The 16,490-nt window shown below is 44.0% G+C and overlaps 1 long non-coding RNA gene across 1 annotated transcript; it reads right to left on the bottom strand.

The window, feature by feature from the left end:
* Positions 1–1,854: 1,854 nt before the first annotated feature.
* On the bottom strand, positions 1,855–13,714 carry LOC148049125 (uncharacterized). Its single transcript, XR_015695377.1, has 3 exons — positions 13,629–13,714; positions 6,723–6,876; positions 1,855–1,923 (listed from the first exon to the last, which is right to left on the bottom strand). It is a non-coding gene; the product is annotated as an uncharacterized LOC148049125 (long non-coding RNA).
* Between the last annotated feature and the right edge of the window lie 2,776 nt (positions 13,715–16,490).

The raw sequence follows: 16,490 nt of genomic DNA, 5'->3' as shown, positions 1-16,490 counted from the left end.
TGGTTCACTGCTGTTTTAAACAATTAAGGGCCCAGTGATTTACATTCACTAACAAACTAGGAAACATTCTTTTTTTAAAAAAACATAATAATTATTATAACTTTTCATTTCAGACAAGTTTCTTCTTCTGAATGTCGCCTTCTATTCATTATTAAGTTGGTTGAATCAGCGTGCAAGCAAGATAATCCTGCCATCCAAGGAAAATCCTCTTTTTCCTCTTCCGTTAGGGGTGTGTGTGTGTGTGTGTGTGTGTGTGTGTGTGTGTGTGTGTGTGGTTTCTTGCACTGGACGATGGAATAAACCTATGGACTTCTTCCATGTTGCCTCGTTTTCAACAACTCCTCTTGGAGAATCAGATGGATTTACAAATATATTTAAGGCACTTCTGTTTCAATGCTAGAAAAAAGAAGAAGAGACAACAATTCAGTGAAGACAAAGAAATTCATATTTAGACAGAGAATAGAGAATATTTGCTGCTCAGGGTTGAACCAGGTTCCTTGGTGCTGACTGAGCTTGATTGTTTTCTTGTAGATGTTTCATTATCCAACTGAGTAACATCATCAGTGTTACAAGGGAGTGGGGTTTACTCTGTTTATATATAGTTTGCTCTATCAACATTGGTGGGAGTGTTCTTGGATAGTGATTAGGATGCTGTTTACTATTGGATTGTTTGTTTGTTAAAAACTGCTTAATTGCACCAGACATGGACAGATTTAATCATAATTTCAAAGAGGAAACTCTGAGCACCATAGACCAAGCTAGGTGCAAAAAATGCTAGAGAATTCCTGGAAGCCTGATACTCAAACAAATCAGCAGTCAACAGGCACATACAGATAAACAACAGCTACACGCCATTCAAAAAAGACAATATTTTTTTAAAAGGAAACAAAAGAACCAAAACCCAGCAATCAACACCCAGATACGTAGCGATTAACACCAGGATTAATTCCAGAAAAACAATCAAGCAGTAAACAACACCCCAATCAAGGAAATACCAACTCAAACAAACAATCAAACCATAAATAATAACCTAATTAAGGTTAACACTCCCACCAACACTGACAGAGCAAGTCACTGGTAGATAAACAGAGAGCAAATTCCACTCCCTTCTAACACTGGTGATGCTACCTAGTTGGGTAATGCAATGTCTGCAAGAAAACAAGCTGAAAGACCACCAAGGATCCCACAGACTTAGCCAATCTACATACTTGCCCAAATGAAACTTCCCTAATACATTACGATATCCATCATTCTTGGCTCTATTGTGGGTCTCCCTCTACAAATTGACTTCAGGGATTTGAACACATCAAAAGTGCAGTCAAGGGGTCAAGTCAATCATAAACAATCATCAGGGAAAGATTGGTTTTCCCCTCTTCCCATTTTCCCATTCTTCTGCCAAAACTTGGTGGTGGAAAGTTGGAAAACTACAGAAAAGTTTGGGATAGTTGATTAAATAGTAGGTTTCTTAGGAGGAAATGCTATTATGGTTGCAATCTTGCCCAAGCAGAGGTGGTATTCAGCAGGTTCTGACGAGTTGGAGAACCGGTAGAGGAAATTTTGAGTGGTTCGGAGAACTGTTAAATACCACTTCTGACTAGCCCCACCCTCATCTATTCTCTGCCTCCCGAGTCCCAAGAGGGAATGAGGATTTTGCAGTATCCTTCCTCTGGAGTAGAGAGGAAAGGGAGATTTTACAATATCCTTCCCCTGCCACGCCCACCAAGCCACGCCCACAGAATCAATAGAAAAAAAAATTGAATCCCACCACTGTATCCAAGGCACATTGAATGGGCATGGAGCAAAATCCCACCGAAATAGACCAGATGGGATGTATACTTACTCTTAGAATAAGTTGATCTCTTGACCTTTTCACAAATAAATGCTGCATTTTTAAAGAACCATGGATAATTTTCAATACAGTACCTAAAACGTAAACCAAAATCAAGAGATGATTAGGATATATGTTGAATCATGTATTCATGGATTGAAATAGTATAGACTAAGTATACCCTTCATTGTCATTGTACATCATGTACACAACGAAATTGGTTTTAGCCTCACTGGGGCAATCCATGACAAAAAATACAAAAAACATACAGTAAACAGTATAAATAATAATCACTATGTCAGGCCTGCAGCCATCTTTTCTTTGGGATCTTTGGCCTGCCATACTTTCTATTATTCTGCTATGCATTTTCTATGATGGGGAAATGGGAGGAAGGATTGTATGGAGTTAGATGCTATGCAGCCATAACAAAATTCTTTCTAGAAAGCCAAGGTCATCCTTTGTCTTTGCACCTCTGCACCTGGCCGGAACCGGATGGTGGAACTGCCAGCATGGCAGTGGAAGATTGGATTATGTGATGGACTTGCAAATGTGAGGGGCAAAATCCTGAATTTTCAACTGGGTGGGGAAAACCGGGAAGCTTTCAGATTTGGGTTTTCCCAGATGTGCCAACATGGCTCTCTGAATAAATTGGAACTTGAAGCAATACATTGCCTTCAGCAACACTTTTGGGTGTTATTTGGAACCCTGACACCCCGTGCAAGTAATTAGGGGAGGGGGGTTCTTAGCTGATGTCTGTAACCAAAGTAACGAACATACTTGACTTCCAGAAATGACTTCCAAAACATTGTTTTCAATACTGAGCAATAAGAAATACGGTACATAATCTTAAGGGCTTCTCCAAATCAATTCTTATTCCAGGATTACTGAAACCACAGCTTCAACGCTTCCTTTGTTTTTAACTCTCCAATAGAGTTAAAAATTTTATTTTTTCCTGCATTCTCTCTGAGGCCTTGTTATTTCTCCTATTCTATTGCTTCTGAGATGAAAACCAATATGGTAATTCCTTGCTAAGGTCACGATAAATTTATTGGGTGATAAATTCAGAAACAAGAAACACTGAACACTGAACAAAAAACTTCCTGTTTTGCACTCCCCCAAAAGACCAAAAAAAAAACAAAAAACCTTTAAAAATCCAAGAAGAAAATAACCAACAGGATCATTAATCTTACAGCTCCCTGCAACAAAATTTAGTTCTATTTCCACCGGGCTAAAATTCGGCTGTGTATTCAAATGGGAAATATGGAGAGCAGACAACATCAACATTGACTGCTTCCTATAAAGTTCTCTCGCACCAGAACCAAAGTGTCTGGTGGTGGCTGAGAAAAGACATATTAGGTAGCGGAGAACATAGTAGATATTATCACATGCCTTTTGAACATATGGGAAGCTTGTTGTGAACTCCCACATATTTATATCCTGATATCCTATTATCTATGGAGACTCTCAATCATCCAGGCCATGGTTGTTCCAAAGGTGCCTTTTTTCAAGAGGCAACTGGGCTTTCTGGTTTTTCTTTGGAGACATTTCGCTTCTCATCCAAGAAGCTTCTTCAGCTCTGACTGGATGGTGGGGAATGGGAAGGTTAGGGTGCAGTACTGCAGGCCACTTCAGCTGACTGTTATCTGCAGTTCAGCGGTTCTAATCTCACCGGCTCAGGGTTGACTCAGCCTTCCATCCTTCCGAGGTGGGTGAAATGAGGACCCAGACTGTGGGGGCGATATGCTGACTCTGTAAACCGCTTAGAGAGGGCTAAAAGCCCTATGAAGCGGTATATAAGTCTAACTGCTATTGCTATTGCTATTCCTTGCAGACAGCTGGTCATTTGCATCCTTTTAGAGAGTTGTTGAGGCCACCTGAAGGTTTATCTGTGTCTGCAGGGTAGTGCAAATGGAACCACTGAAAGGACTGTCCAGGTCATAAGACTGAGAATCTCCATAGACATTTAGCTTTGCCCCCTTGGGATGAACATCCTTCAAATGGTGCAGGAACATGAATGGAAAAATTGTAGATTACAGGAACCATTTGCTCTTCAGTTTGAGATGCAGACAAGACAGGCTCATCCCCAACAGCCTGCACCTGTCTTCAACAGGGACAGGACAGAGAGGGCAGAAAACATCCTACATAAAGCACAGCTCCACAATACAGCAATTCCAAGAAGGCTCCACACCCATTGCACCACTCAGGTGACCCTGAGGTTACAGATAAACCTCCAAGTGGCCTCAATGACTCTCTACAAGAATGCAAATGACCAGCTGTCTGCAAGAAATATAAATCCTTCCATTCCCCACCATCCAGCCAGAGCTGAAGAAGATCCTTGGATGAGAAGCGAAACACCTTCAAAGAAAAACAGGGAAGTCCAGTTGCCTCTTGGGGGGAAAAAAGCACCTTTGAGGCATCCTATTTACTTATTTGCATGGTCATAACATTCTGTTCCTTTCAGCTTATGGTATGTAGGGAGGTGCTGGGCTATCGTCATATATTTTATTCTTATTGGTTTTGCTTGTGCTGCTTTACAAACCACCCTCCCTGAAGTGGGGTGGTATAATAACATCTGTAAAGCTAAGTAAATGAATGAATAAATAGATCAAAGGAATTGCCTGGTCTTCCTGGTTCTCTCAAGCTTGACGCCTACTTATTAAATATGAACCACATTTATTCTATTAATGCCCATTCATTAAATCTGATGAGATCCCTTTTAAGGAGGCCATCGCATGAAGCCCATACAATCAAATCTAAAGTAGCCCAATGCAGCGGATGCAAATGCTCTTCCTCATGTTTCTACAAGGAGAGTTTCAGCTGCTGAAATATCTAACAATTTGCCTAGAATTTTTTGAAGTAAACTCAAAGAAACATTCTTAATTCCCTTCCCTCACAGGCTGTGAGCCTGGGGTTCACCAGAAGGATGGATTTGCCTCTGCAGAACCATCTTTGGACGCATTTCTCCATCAGTGACTTCTGGTAACTTCTGGTAAGAGCCAAGGTGGCGCAGTGGTTAAAAGCAGCACTGCAGGCTACTGCTAGATCAGCAGGTCAGCGGTTCAAATCTCACCGGCTCAGGGTTGACTCAGCCTTCCATCCTTCTGAGGTGGGTAAAATGAGGACCCAGATTGTTGGGGGCAATATGCTGACTCTCTGTAAACCGCTTAGAGAGGCCTGAAAGGCCTATGAAGCGGTATATAAGTCCACTGCTATTGCTATTGCTATTGCTATCTATCATCCACCCATTTCTGAAGTGACATAGGGGTGGCCTCGTTGGTCTACTTTGGAACAACATGGTTGGGGAACTCTAGAAGTTGTTAGAAGTTAGAAGAGCTGAGATGGCGCAGTGGTTAGAGTGCTGTACTGCAGCCACTTCAGCTGACTGTTATCTGCAGTTCAGCAGTTCTAATCTCACCGGCTCAAGGTTGACTCAGCCTTCCATCCTTCCGAGGTGGGTGAAATGAGGACCCAGACTGTGGGGGCGATATGCTGACTCTGTAAACCGCTTAGAGAGGGCTGAAAGCCCTGTGAAGCGGTATATAAGTCTAACTGCTATTGCTATAAGTTTCCTAATGATGATGTGAGAACATGCAAGAGAAGATGTTGTCCAATGGTGATAGCCAAAACTAGTTGATGGAAAAGGACACGTTTTGTGCAGGGGTGGGATTCGACCGGTTCAGATTGGTTTGGGTGAACAGGTAGCTCCAACAATCAGCTGGGCCTGCATGTCTCCCCCCCCTCCCCACTTTATTAACCTATATCTTCTCAGCTGATTTTTGTGGCAGAGCAGATTGCTGTGCCTCAGCTTCCAAAGTAACACAGAAGGTTAAATTTTCTTAAAACTGTGCACATGTGCAAAGCATGTCATCCCCGAACCAGGTGTTAAATGGGCAGGATCCCACCACTGGTTTTGTGGCAAGCTCATCAAAGCTTGATAAGAAAAGATGGGGAAGTAGAGCTTAGGAGAGACTGTATAACAGGGATGGCGAACCTTTTCGGCACCGAGTGCCCAAACTGGAACACGCGTGCATGAGCATACGTATGTGTGCATGGGCATGTGCCTGAGTGTTGGAAACCCAAAGACCAGCTGGCCGGTGCAGGCATGACTGTTTTTGGGGCATTTTTTGGCTGTTTTTGGGCCATTTTTCAAGGCATTTGGCGGGCATTTTCAGGCTGTTTTTAGACCATTTTAGGCTGTTTTCAGGGCATTTGGGGGGCATTTTCAGACCGTTTTCAGGCCATTTTTGGGACATTTTGGGGGCATTTTAGGCCGTTTTCAGGCCATTTTTCGGGGCATTTGGGGGGCATTTTCAGACTGTTTTCAGGCCATTTTTGGGACATTTTGGGGGCATTTTAGGCTGTTTTCAGGCCATTTTGGGGCGCATTTTGGGGGCATTTTCAGGCTGTTTTGGGGCCATTTTTGGCTGTTTTGGACCATTTTTAGGCTGTTTTCAGGCCATTTTTCAGGGCATTTGGGGGGCATTTTCAGGCAGTTTTTCGGTGTGAAAACAGCCCGAAAAACAGCCCAAAAAAAGCCTGAAAATGGCCCCCCAAATAGCCTGTTTTTTTAAACCAGAAGAGCAGCTGGCAATAGCACCCGTGCCCAGAGAGAGGGCTCTGTCTGCCACCTCTGGCACCCATACCATAGGTTCGCCATCACAGGACTATAAAGGCCCAGAAACCAACATGGGGGATTGGCTTTCTTCTGAAAAGTATGAACCTCGCTTGCTTCAACTTGGAAGGAGTGTATATCACTCAACTCTTCACACACACACACACACACACACACACACACACACACACACACACACAAAGCCCTTGTGAGAATCTGCGCAATTTGTAATATCTAGATTCCTGACTGAGAACTTAGATGAGACCATTTTTTCAGATTTACCTCATGGCGTGATTCCTTGAGTAACTCCGGTCTCTGGTACAGAAGCACCGTTGATAAAACTTGCACAACTCCATCACGCAAGGATTCAGCTTTTGAACCGTGAAGGGTGGTGGCAAAGTCACAAAATTGCCCTTTTGGATGACCTGTGTGCATTCTGGAGAAAGAAAAATACGTAATCCCAAAGAAGCCCGTGGGATCGACGATTTATTACGGTGGAATAAGACATTTGTTGGCATGTCGGAGTACTTTTATTTAAAGAAAGGACGTGTTTTTGCACAGAGAAAATCAACGTTCTTGTGTTTTGTTTTAAGTCGCCGACACCACATCACACAACCATCCTGGGAGCTCAACTTTTTACGTAAGGTCTAAGTGAAGATTTCTGAGGCTAAGTTGGAAAAATGTTTCATTATGGCATCTATGAGATCTCAGTAAAGAAATATTTCTTCATTAGTTCCAAACAATTTTAAATATTTTTAAACAAAGATGATTAGGGGACTGGAGGCTAAAATATGAAGAACGGATGCAGGAACTGGGTATGTCTCGTTTAATGAAAAGAAGGACTAGGGGAGACATGATAGCAGTGTTCCAGTATCTCAGGGGTTGCCACAAAGAAGAGGGAGTCAAACTATTCTCTAAGGCACCTGAGGGTAGAACAAGAAGCAATGGGTGGAAACTAATCAAGGAGAGAAGCAACTTAGAACTGAGGAGAAATTTCCTGACAGTGAGAACAATTAATCAGTGGAATAGCTTGCCTCCAGAAGTTGTGAATGTCCCAACACTGGAAGTCTTTAAGAAGATGTTGGATAACCATTAGTCTGAAATGGTATAGGGTTTCCTGTCTAGGCAGGGGGTTGGACTAGAAGACCTCCAAGCTCCCTTCCAACTCTGTTATTCTTAAAAAAATGTTTTAAATAGTCATTTGTGGTAGTGGGTTGTTCTTTGGAAGCACTTTCCTCATATATTTAGTTCAACACCCTTTCATCTTAAATTTCATAAATTAATAAGTCTCTTTAAACAACCTGGGATTTCCTCCCAAATTAACATCTATAGCAGGGGTGGGTTTCAACCGGTTCGCGGAGGTCCCCGCGAACCGGTTGGTCAGCGAACCCGGAAGTAAGTAACTTCCGGGAACAGCGAAGGGCCCGCACTCCTTACCGGTCTTTGAATGCTTCTGCGCTTCCACGCAGGCGCATGGCACATACAGCGCCTGCATGAATCTCCACGAGCAGCTGGATGGCACATACAGCGCCTGCGCGAGTCTCCGCGAGCAGCTGGAGCATCACGCAGGCGCTAAGACGCATGCGTGAACTGCGCGCGTGCATGAGGACGCCGCCAGCCCCGTTCCAACCGAACCGGTTGGAACGGGATTAGCAACCCACCCCTGATCTATAGAGATTCCCAGTTCCCATTTGCATTATTCAGGTGACTCTGAAGGCACAGATAAACCTCCAAGTGGCCTCAACAACTCTCAAAGAGAGGACTAATGACCAGAGGACTGCAAGGAATATAAATCCTTCCATTCTTCACCATTCAGTCAGAACTAAGGAAACGTTTGATGAGAAGCAAAACGTCTTCAAGGAAAAACAAAAGAAAATCCAGTTGCCTTTTGCAAAAGCACCTTTGGAAGACCCAAATTAACATACAATGGAGGACAGCCCAAATTCTCCTCAGCTTTGTAAGGTAACCAATCTTTCTCAGAGAGAATCATTTCCTGATGATTGATGCCTTCGGTAACCCAAGTCATGTTTCCTTCCATTTACAAGGAATTCGAAGCTTCCTCCAGACTCAAACATCTTCCCTCTCTGCTCTTGGAAGTTGAGCCTTATCAAAACTCAACTTTTTCTCTCTCTCTCTTGGGCCGGGAGATTGGATTCCCTCAGGAATCATGTTTAGCATTCTTCATGACTTTGAACTGGTTACACGATCAGAGAGAGGTGGAAGAGTGTGTGTCGTCCCCCGCCCTCCAAGTAATGAAGGGCCGACGACATATGCCTGAGCTATGAGAAGCAGCCGTGAAATTAATAGAAGATGGCATCTAATTACAGCAGAAGAGGCAAACTCGATTCAAGACAAAGAATCCCATACGAGACTTGACACGCTGCCAAGGGAAGGGGCTAGAAGGAACTCAGGTCACCCACAGAATCCTCGCTGTGACCTTGGTTGGGTCAACACTTCTTGGATGAACTTCTCTCAGATTTGTTGCAAAATTTAAACGGGGGAGTGAGATGGGCTCTGCGGAGTAAGCCAGAAGCTTTTCCCTTTTTAAAAAAAATTTAACTGAGCAATTTAACAAAGCAAGCTTTGGAAATCATCACAGTAAAAGAACTGAAGCCTCCAAGGTCTTTGCAGGGGGAGGAAGAAATATCTTGTGGGGCGTCCAACATCCCTGTAGAAGAATCTCTCCTGACAAAAGAAAAAAAATAGACAGCTTTATCCTGTAGGTGAGGAGATTGCCCGCTCCCATAGCCACTCCATTTTCTGTCACATTCTTGAACCGAAGCCAGGCAGAAAAAAAATGTATATATATCATTTCCCCATACTTTACGGGTGAGATGGTCAGGTGTGGCTGCGCCTCTTCCAGAGACAATGGCCTTATTCTTTTTCCAGCTCTCCATCCCTCGTCGCCTGCTTAAAATTAAAAAGTCATGTGCCAGCAATGGGCAAGTTATAGGCTTCAGGGGAAGAAAGCCAGAACGAACAAGGAAATGGTTGAGAAGAAAATGTATGCCTGCTATGAAGTCCAAGCACCAAAAGAAGACTTCTCCATTCTTTTTTTCATCTCCAAGATTTGACCAGTCTTTTGGTCCTGGTGGACATCTCGGAGAAACACCTTCAAAAGTCAGAAGTGGAAACTCCCTCTGGTTTCTGTTATCCCCTTATACAATTATATTTGATCCCGGAATTACAGTCGTAACTCAGGGCCATCATTAAGCAGGTCAACATTGGACCATGATCAATTTTACAATTTGGTGATGGTTATGAAACGAACACCATGGTTGAGCCATGGACATTGCCAAGAATTCTGGGAAATAAGATCCACTCATGTGTAGGGAGTCAACATTCCTAGCAAGTGATCAGTTTGATCTAGAGGTTAGGGCATCAGGCTAGAAAATAGGAGAGGATGAGTTCTAGTCCCACCATAGGCCTGAAAGGCAGCTGGGTGACTTTGGGCCAGTCACTGGGAGAGCATAAATTCTAGTTCTAGTCTTGTCTTTGGCATGAAAGCATGCTGGATGACTTTGGGCCAATCACTAGGAGACTGTAAATTCTAGTCCTGCCTTAGGCATGAAAGGCAGCTGGGTGACTTTGGGCCAATCACTAGGAGACTGTGAGTTCTAGTCTTGCCTTAGGCATGAAAGCTGGTTGGGTCACTTTGGGCCAGTCCCCAGGAGACTATAAATTCTAATCCTGCCTTAGGCACGAAAGCCCACTGGGTGAATTTGAGCCAAGCACCAGGAGACTGTGAATTCTATTCCCGCCTTAGCCATAAAAGCCAGCTAAGTGATTTGGCTCCAGCCCGTCCCATCCTGACCCACCTCACAGGGTTGTAGAGTTGGGAGGGGGAAAATAGGAGGAGAAATGAGTATGAGGTACGCCCGTTCCCTGGGCTATTTCTAAAAATAATAAAGGCGGGATATAAATTAATAAATACATAATTTTTAAAAAGCCGTTGCCATTATGGCGGCAGAGGGGGACAGCTGTGCCGTTTGTTAAGTGTTAAGTGTTTTTCAACCACTGTGCCGCGGCACACTAGTGTGCCGTGACATAGTGTAAGGTGTGCCGTGGGGAAATTACTTTATATATAGTCAATATAGGCACAGAGTTAAAAAAATTTAACATTTTCTAATGGTGGTGTGCCTCGTGATTTTTTTCATGAAAAAAGTGTGCCTTTGCACAAAAAAGGTTGAAAAACACTGTGTTAAGTAATTGCTGATGGTAACTTTTGCCCATTCCAAGAAAAGTAAAAAGAAGAATAGCCGACAGCCAAAGACTCAGCTTTCGGGTCAATTAGTTGCTTGAAATAGAATCTTTCAGGTTAAGACCGTAGGTTTGCTGCCAGTGCTCGGTGACTTTGTGATCAAGAGATGGATGGGAGAAGACGCCCCTCAAAGAGGCCATTTCCAAGGGCCCAATTTTGCAGAGACAGCCTCAAAGGAATATGAACTCATAGGGTCAGCGGATTGAAGAATGCAATTAGACAAGGAATCGGACACCCAACCATTTTGACCTCCAATCTTCGGTCCAAGGAATTCAGCCGATTCCACTAAATTCAACCTAAGCAGAGCTGAAGAAGCTTCTTGGATGAGGAGCGAAACGTCTTCAAAGAAAAAACGAAAATAAATAAATAAATAAATCCAGTTGCCCCTTGGGGAAAAAAAAAAGAAGCACCTTTGGGACAAACATGACTGAGAATCTCCATAGACGTATCCAGGGAAGAGGTTTTCTTGGCATTTGTGCAGTTTCTCCTGTCGGCTTTTCCTAGAGGTATCCTGCTACAGCAATGCAGATACAGAGCCGAGGTGGCACAGTGGTTAGAGTGCTGTACAGCAGCCACTTCAGCTGACTGTTATCTGCAGTTCGGCTGTTCAAATCTCACCGGCTCAGGGTTGACTCAGCCTTCCATCCTTCCGAGGTGGGTAAAATGAGGACCCGGATTGTTGGGGGCGATATGCTGACTCTGTAAACCGCTTAGAGAGGGCTGAAAGTCCTATGAAGCGATATATAAGTCTAACTGCTATTGCTATTGCTACCCTGGACCAGGAGAGTGTTCTATGCTAGGGCGTATTTGTGCCCTGAATCTCCTACAATATTATTAGCATGTTATCTTCTTTTCTTTCACCAATACTTCAAAGATATACAGGAAGACCATGGGTGGGATTGAAATTTTTTAGCAAGGGGTTCTCTGCCCAGTTGCTGTATGGGCGTGGCCATGATGGGTGTGGCCTAATCAGCCTCCTGCACCATGGCAGGAGGGAGCATTTGTGTCCTCCCCAGGCTCCGGAGGCTTTCCTCAAGCCTCCGGGAGGGGGAAAATGGCCTCCCTAGGCTCCAAAAGCCTTCTGGAGGCCGGAAACGGGCCTGGTGGGCCCATTTATCGCCTTCCCTAAGCCTCCTCGTGCGCGGTACAAATGTGGGTTCCTACCGGTTTGACCCGAGTAGGCAGTAACTCATCCGTCCACACACCTGAACTGGTTCTATTGTCAGTGGCGCCATCTTTGTTTTTGCTTATGCCCATGCGCAGAACAAGCTCCATTGCAGAAATGTAAATTTTCCCTCTTTTCTTTACACCTTTTTAGGTGTAAATGTGCACACACGCGGATTACGCATTTGGCATGCGTGTGAGCAAAGCGAGTGCGTGTGCCCAAGATGTTTTGTGTGCCAAACCGGCAATAATGCTGGTAGCAACCTACCCCTGGCGCCCTGCACTTACCTGTATCCAAAAACGGGTTGCGTGGGGGCTCCTGGGTGGGGCAGGGTGGGCGGGGCCAGCCAGGAGTAGGATTTGGGGGCTTTTCCAAACTGCACAGAACCTTGGCCATAGGTTCTCCCGAACCCCTAATAACCACCAGCAGCCCACCCTGTCAGGCCTGCAGTCATATTCCTTTTAGGATCTTTGGCCTGCCACACTCTCTCTTATTTTACTATGCTGTTTCATTAGTGGGGAATAGGGAGGGGGGAATCGTAAGGAGCAGAATGTGTTGTTGTCAAAATAAAGCACTCCTTTCTAGAAGCCCAAGGCCATCCTTTGTCTTTGCACCTCTGCACCTGACCGGAACTTGAAGGGTGGAAATGCCAGCGTGGCAGTAGAAGATTGGATCATGTGATGGACTTGTGGGTGTGGGTGCAAGGTTTTGAACTTTCAACTGGGTGGGAAAACCCAGGAAGCTTTCAGATTCGGGTTTCCACAGATTGTACCAACATGTCTCTCTTACTAAATTGGAACTTTGATGAAAGCTATGCCTTGGACTCTGATTTAATTCTGGATGATATTTGGAATGCTGATACACCCTGAGGTGGACCTCAATTTACAACAGTTCATTTACTGAATATTCAAAGTTACAAAAGCACTGAAAGACGTGACTTATGACTGTTTTTCACACAGACAACTGTTGGGGCATCCCCGTGGCCATATGATCAAAATTCAGATGTTTGCCATCTGACTCAGATTTATGACTGTTGTAGTGTCCTGGGGTCACGTGATTCCCTTTTGCAACCTTCTGAAAAGCAAAGTCAATGGGGAAGCCAGATTCACTTAATAGCTAAGTTGGTAATCCAACAATGGCAATGATTCACTTAACAACCTTGGCAAAAATAGGCTTGTAAAATGGGGCAAAATTCACTTAAGAAATGTCTCATTCAACAACTGAAATTTTGGGCTACCTGTAATATGGGCCAGGCGTGCATTTTTGCCCTTTTTAAGGGATTGTAAACTTTTTAAAGCAAGTTTTTCATCTGTTTTCTTCCCATCTCATTGATCAGGTTAGCAGTCAGAAGAAGTGGAAAAACCAGGTGGAACTAAAAGCTATTTCCAGGCCCATATTCAGAGAGAACAAAATTTCATTTTTCTTTTGACGCTGAAAAGCAGTAAAGCCAGGCCAAATCTCAAACAAGCAGAGCTCTTCAATTTAAAAGTAATATCACGGGCGCAGATAATAAGCTTAAGGACTAGAAGCTTGAAATGTTTTTAGTAGTCCCACCTGGTGACTCAGAACAAAAAGGAGAAGAGGCAGGAGTGAAGGTGAAGCTCAGAACAAAAAGGGATGAATATGAAATGTGGACATTGAGAGGTGAAAATGTCTGTAGCAATTTTTTTCTGCATCGAGATGTATTTTTCGTGCGTGGAGTCTGTGAGAACAGTCCTGCACATCTATGCCATGTTTGGTTGCTCGAAAGAAAAGTACTTACTGGAATTCACCTTTGATAAGCTGTCACTGTTGGGCCTTTGTGGCAATGTCACAAGGGCAGGTAAGGGTGTGTTTCTTGTCACTGAAAGGAGAATAGGAAGATAACACATTAGCAAGGATGAATTGTGAATTGCATTGCTTTAACAGAGAGTCCCACTTATGGGTTAGCACAATATTGTCCTTCATGCACAGGGAGCCAAACCATGTTCTGTATATGTCTCTCTCTGCCTTTGGCTCATTTCTGGAACGAATGAACCAGAAGTATGAAGTTGGCCATCCTAGAACAAGGTAGGCATCCTTACATTACCCTGGTCAAGTACCCACAATTCCAGGAGGCAAGCTATTCCATTGATTAATTGATCTCTGAACATTTCTTCTTACTTCTAGGTTAGTGTTCTGACCAAGGCTTCCCCAAAAAACATGAAGCAGAATCCTGGTCCTGACAAAACCTCTTTTATTAAACAAATGTGAATTCCTTTCATTCACATTCATCAAGGCCTGGCAAACAGCCTTTCAAAGGCATAATTATGACCACAGACCTTATCTATCTTGGAAAGCTGCCATGAAAATATTTTCCAAATGAGGTGCTGTGCAAGGAAAGAGTGGGCACAGAGTCTCTGAAATTCACAGACAGATCTTCACACTCCTGAGATGAATCTAACAACCAAATGAACGAATTGTTTCCTGCAAAAGCCCACTCCCCTTTCGCTTCTCGTTTATTTCCTATGGGAGGGGCCAATCACCGTCCACCTGTGACTTTACTCGCATGTCGACCCTGATTTCTGAGTTGTGCTCTTCTTCTGACAGATCTGCACATGTGCACACTGGGAACAGGCTCCAGCTGTTCCTCTGTCTTACTGCTGTCTAGCTCCGTAGGCACCTGATCACTGCAAGGCAGCCTCAGCTCCCTCTCTGCCTCTGATGGCTCCCTCATCAGAGCCTTCCCCAGACTCCAGGACTGGCCCATGTTCCTCCCCAAACTTCTCACTGTCCGATTCTGCTGCCAGCTCTGTTGGTTGCTGGGGGTTTGGGACTCAACACTTGGATCTCTCTTTAACGAGTATCCACCCATTACTTCTTATCTTACCCTCAAATGCTTTGGAGAATAACGCAGTATTCCAGGTGTGGCCGCACTAGTGCGCTAAGGTCACAAATAAGTTTCCCAAGACTCTTCAAGTAGCCTTTTTCTGCAGCTTCTCAAGCACTGAATTATCATTTGTTACAGTGGTGGAATTCTTTTTTTTTTTTTACTACTGGTTCTGTGGGCATGGCTTGGTGGGTGTGGCAAGGAAAGGGTACTGTAAAATCCCCATTTCCTCCACACTCCAGGGAAAGGTTACTGCAAAATCCCCATCCCCTCCCCACTCCAGTGCAAGATTACTGAAAAATCCCATTCCCTATCTACTCCAGGGGAAAGATACTGCAAAATCCCCATTCCCTCCCCACTCCAGGGAAAGGTTACTGCAAAATCCCTATTCCCTCCCTACTCCAATGGGAGATTACTGCAAAATCCCAATTCCCTCCCCCATTCCAGGGGAAAGCTACTGCAAAATCCCCATTCCCTGACCACTCCAGGGGAAGTTTACTGCAAAATCCTCATTCCCTCCCCACTCCAGGGGAAGATTACTGCAAAATCCCCATTCCAGGGGAAGGTTACTGCAAAATCCCCATTCCCTCACCACTCCAGGGGAAGGATACTGTAAAATCCTCAGTGGGAGATTACTGCAAAATCCCCATTCCTTATCAACTTCAGTGGAAGGTTACTGCAAAATCCCAATTCCCTCCCCATTCCAGGGGAAGGATACTGCAAAATCCCCATTCCCTCACCACTCCAGGGGAAGTTTACTGCAAAATCCCCAATCCCTCCCCATTCCAGGGGAAGGTTACTGCAAAATCCCCATTCCCTCACCACTCCAGGGGAAGGATACTGCAAAATCCTCAGTGGGAGATTACTGCAAAATCCCCATTCCCTATCAACTTCAGTGGAAGGTTACTGCAAAATCCCAATTCCCTCCCCATTCCAGGGGAAGGATACTGCAAAATCCCCATTCCCTCACCACTCCAGGGGAAGTTTACTGCAAAATCCCCAATCCCTCACAATTAGCTGGGACTTGGGAGGCAGAGAATCGATGTGGGCGGGGCCAGTCAGAAGTTGTATTTACCAGTTCTCCGAAGTATTCAAAATTTCCACTACCGGTTCTCCGGAACTGGTCAGAACCTGCTGAATACCACCTCTGATTTGATGTGATAAATAGTACACTTCACAGTATGGCATATAATAGTTTCAACTTACTAGAAGATGAATGGGTCTTCAAGGCAACTGGTTTTTCCTCTGTAGATGGAGAAGCCAATGGAGAAGGAACACCCATTGCTATAAATATCGAATAATAAAATCATTAGTTCTCTCCCAGCCGATCTCAATTAATCAAAATGAAATTTAAATTCTAGAAGACTAGTTACAATAAGGGGGAAATCTGGATTTTTTTAAAAAATGTGTGGCTCTTAAGCTTAGATGCCTTAAAAGGATTTTCCGCCTGCATGAAATAAAGACTCTTTCCTTAAACTTTCTGTGCATATTCTTAAAGGCTTAAAAGCTTTATTTAAAAAATAACATCAGCTGACTGAATAGAAAGCTTATTTGCACAGGCTAGGATTCATTACTTCATCCTTCGCTTGCTGTTAAAATAAATACTATCAAGAGATTAATTTGATATCCAATTTTTTTCAAGGAATGAAATTCCTCTAGTTTTATCTACATAAGATAAAGGCAAAGCTTCCCCTTGCACATGTGTGCTAGTCATTCTCGACTCTAGGGGGCAGTGCTCAACTCCGTTTCAAAACCGAAGAGCCAGCATATCCGAAG

The sequence above is a fragment of the Thamnophis sirtalis genome, unplaced genomic scaffold (genome assembly GCF_051295495.1).
Source record: "Thamnophis sirtalis isolate CommonGarterSnake01/CBP01778 unplaced genomic scaffold, rThaSir2_p1.2 scaffold_2, whole genome shotgun sequence".
NCBI classification, from domain to species: domain Eukaryota; kingdom Metazoa; phylum Chordata; class Lepidosauria; order Squamata; family Natricidae; genus Thamnophis; species Thamnophis sirtalis.
Note: the sequence above shows the minus strand (reverse complement) of the source record. Positions and strands in the feature narration are given on the sequence as shown.